Raw genomic sequence first — 4492 nt, forward strand, 5'->3', positions numbered from 1 at the left:
TGAACATCCAAAGTGTCCTCAAACTTAATTAACCCTTAATTAACAGATGCCTAGAAACAAACACAAATCCTGATTGGTCAAAAGTAAAAGTTTCATAAATTTAATTAAGGAAAGTCTACATTTTCCCATTAAAAGTTTATTCTCTTATTGTATCAGGGCACTGCAAGACTCTTGAATAGAGGGAGTCCTTCATAGAATCACAGAGTATAACTTTTATGTGTTTTTAACGTGGGAATTTGTAGAAATAACAAAGTCCTTAAAAGTGTCATTTTACATGCCATTCGAGGTTTAAATTTCATTGTGGTCTTGACAAACTGTACAATCGGTTGCAAGCAACAAAGGAATTTGGAAAAACAGGATGTTAAGCACTTGTGAAATGTTCGTTTTGTAATGACTGAAAGACTTGGGTGGGATACAAAAACTGGGTTTGTATCTCATGTTGGGGAAAAAACAAACACCTTGATTATATAGTAACTTTAATACGTTTAAGAATGTAAACCCAAAAATAGTGGTTTATATTACAGAGTTTATAACATAGTTAGAATAAAAATAAACCCATAATGTAGATAATGGAAAAATTAATAAAAAAGCACAACCTCATAAACGAAAGACCATTTAAACAAATAATAATAAAAAAAGGAAAAATCACATTAGAGAAAAAAAATAATACAACTTTAAATTAAAAGAATAGTGCCAAAATAATAGTTAAAATATTACAAAATAAAAGACCAGATAATAAAATTCCCCACTTAATTAAATCCGTGATTGAAGGGAAATAAAAATGTCTTTGACATCAAACACACCACAGAAAGATGAACGCCCTACATTACTGTTTAAGGCATTGAGAATGTGTGTTCATTTTGCTGCAGGGCTGTGTTCAGTGCTGGACCATCAGGGTGAACAACCGTCCTCGTGCATAGGAGTTTAGCTGGAGGCAAGTACATATTTCTACACAATTACTCGCTCTGTTCCACCAGTCACTAATGAGAAGATGTGTCCTGACTGGTACCATACTTGGAATTTATTTTCACTTCAGTTGAGTTGTAAATAACTAAAGTAAATAAAGTAGGGAAAAATAACAAGACTACTGTACCTATGACAGCTGTAATTTAAGTGATAATAACTTACAATTTGATGCACTTTTAATAATGATTTAGTACAAATTATTAGTTCCAAAAATAACATGCATTAAATACACTTTTTTTTCCCCCAGAACGGTAAGTTTAAATGATGGATATATGAAGGCTGTTTTAACTTGATCCACTGTTGCTCCTTCCTCTCTGTCTGTTAGGTCTGGTTATTTTTCCTACACACTCCTAGCTATGTGTAAAGCATATTCTGGTTTGTTTAAGACTTTTCTATTTTCTACATAATTCCATATGTGTTCCTTGGTAGTTTTAATGCCTTCTGTAGTCATTTACAATGTGGAAAATAATATAAAACAAAGAAAAAACATTGAATGACAAGGTGTTTCCAAACTTTTGTTCACAGTATGTTGGAAATGACCCAAAACACAGGGAACCCCCTGTGTCCAAACTTTTGACTTGTACCGTATATGATTGTGCCTTACACTACTGACCATAAGAATATATTCTAATTATTAGAAGGTTGGCCAAAGTAACATAGCAGTAGTGCACTCTGTAAATATGAAGTTAGTAGTTATTTAATAGACATTAATGGTTCCACAATAACATCATTCAATACACTGTACAAATACCTCTTGTGCAAATTGTGATTTAAGCCTTAGGTAACACTTCAGAATAAGACCACACTTAAACCATTTATAAGCCTTTATATAGTTATTAATAGTTATTTATTATGTGGTTAATACATTAATGATCATTAGTGATCAGGTGTAACACACAGGGCAATGGTGACCTGTTGTTTGCCAAATAGTGAACCCACCTCCATCTACAGTCAAACATCAGATCTCACCAGATACTGACCCCACCGTGTTTCCTCCGTCTGTTGACGTTAACCCCGTCAGCTCCAACATGTATTTGTTAATAGGTTTAACCACTTAATGAATTAACCGCCAACAGTGTTTTTTTATAACTCAGTGATAAGGTGGCGGTTACTTTAACATGTGAAACGACTCAACTCTCTCACCGGTTTTAGTGAGTTCTGATACTTTCAGCATTAGACAATAAAGAGGTCACTGTCGCCCTTTCTATCTCTGTGTTACAAATGATTATTGCTGACTTTTAAAGGTGTTTACAAACTTATTAATAACCATGTAATACATGGGGGTGGGGTGGGTGTTACACCATTTATAAATGGTGTCTTTTTTTAAAGTGGTGCCAAGCAGAAACCCTTTGAGAGATGTCAGAATTTTGGCACTGTTTGCTCGCGCTTTAAAGATTTAATCCGCTTACCATTGTGTGGTTGGACTGTGGGAGGGAACCTGAGCCCCCCCAGGACACCCACGCAGACACAGGGAGGACGCACCACCATGTCACACCTGTCTCTGTGGACGCCTCGCTTCCTCCCTCACTTCATGCTGGATTACCACTTGAGTCTGTGAATTACTCTGGGGACTTCAGTTCCCATGGTTCAGCGGATGGTCACGTGACTTCATCAACCAATGGGAACTCTTTGGTGCGCTCCGGGTCACCTGAGTTTTAAGTTACAGCTGTTTTGTATTTGGACATAATCATTCAATTAGTATATAAAGCCAGGCTTTTGCATCTGCCACTTGCAAAGTTTTGCTAACTCTTTTGTTACTTACTGAGCGAACCTTGTTTATGAAAGCCAACTCGTGTATGACCATTTCTTACGTTTTCTCTTGACTCTCTTTTTTTGGATCCAGACTACCACTGTTTGATACGTTGTGTTTTTGACCTCAGCCTGTACCTCACAATTCTTTAGATTGCCCTTTTGGTTGTGACTGCTCTCTCTTTACGGTGTGCTTTGCACTTTAACTTATCTGAAGTAAAGCTGTTCCTGCTAAAAACCCGTGAGCGTCTCTCCTGTTTACAAAGCTTGACACACCAGTTGGCGTGCCTGGCTTTGATTAAAATCTCAAAACTTCTGCTTGATTTCCAAATCAAGCTATTTATATTATATAGTAATCCAACCTATTCAAACATGAGGGTTGTGCCAAAGTGCCAAACACAACCTTTCAAACACAACAGAGATGTCTGAATAAATTCCACCCATTCACAAATACCAAGGGCTTTAGACTATAAAAACACACATGAGCAGGCAAGTTTCCTGCTTTGACTCATATTTAGAATAAATGTTTTTTTTTTAATATATGACATTGTGGGAACAGCTGACACACTCAAAGTGTAGGGAGCTCTAGTCTGTCTCCCTAACAGGGACCCCCAGCTGTTCCACACAATATACATCATTCCATTTTAAAATGAAGTCTCAAAGTGAACGAAGGTCTATGTCATGTCCACATTAGTGTGTGTGTGTGTTTTGAGATTTAAGGTGGCGTCTTGTTTAAAGTAAGTTTCCACAAATGTCCCCACAATCTACAGATACAAACCGGATTCTTCTGTCACACACACAAATACAATTTTGTACAAACCGGATTCCAAAAAAGTTGGGACACTTAACAAATTGTGAATAAAAACTGAATGCAATGATGTGGAGATGTCAAATGTCAATATTGTATTCGTAATAGAACATAGACGACAGATCAAAAGTTTAATCTGAGTAAATGTAACATTTTAAAGGAAAAATATGTTGATTCAAAATTTCAGTGTCAACAAATCCCAAAAAAGTTGGGACAAGTAGCAATAAGTGGCTGGAAAAAGGAAATTGAGCATATAACGAACAGCTGGAAGACCAATTAATGCTAATCAGGTCAATTGACAACATGATTGGGTATAAAAAGAGCTTCTCAGAGTGTTAGTGTCTCTCTGAAGCCAAGATGGTAAGGGGATCACCAATTCCACCATTGTTGGGCAGAAAGATAGTGCAGCGATACCAGAATGGTGTTACCCAGCGTAAAATAGCAAAGATTTTTAAGTTATCATCATCAACCGCGCATAACATCATCAAAAGATTCAGAGAATCTGGAACAATTGCTGTGTGTAAGGGTCAAGGCCGTAAAACTCTACTGGATGCTCGTGATCTCCGGGCCCTTAAACGTCACTGCACCTGAAACAGGAATGCCACTGTCAAGGAAATAACAGAATGGGCTCAGGAATACTTCCAGAAAGCATTGTCAGTGAACACAATCCACCGTGCCGTCCGCCGCCGCCAGCTGAAACTCTACAGTGCAAAGAGGAAGCCATTTCTGAGCACGCTCCACAAGCTCAGATGTTTGCACTGGGCCAGGGGTCTTTTAAAATGGAGTGTGGGAAAATGGAAGACTGTTCTGTGGTCAGATGAGTCGCGATTTGAAGTTCTTTATGGAACACTGGGACGCCATGTCATCCGGACCAGAGAGGACAAGGATAACCCAAGTTGTTATTGACGCTCCGTTCAGAAGCCTGCATCACTGATGGTATGGGGTTGCATGAGTGCTTGTGGCATGGGC

This window comes from Hoplias malabaricus, chromosome 2 (genome assembly GCF_029633855.1).
Source record: "Hoplias malabaricus isolate fHopMal1 chromosome 2, fHopMal1.hap1, whole genome shotgun sequence".
Taxonomy (NCBI): domain Eukaryota; kingdom Metazoa; phylum Chordata; class Actinopteri; order Characiformes; family Erythrinidae; genus Hoplias; species Hoplias malabaricus.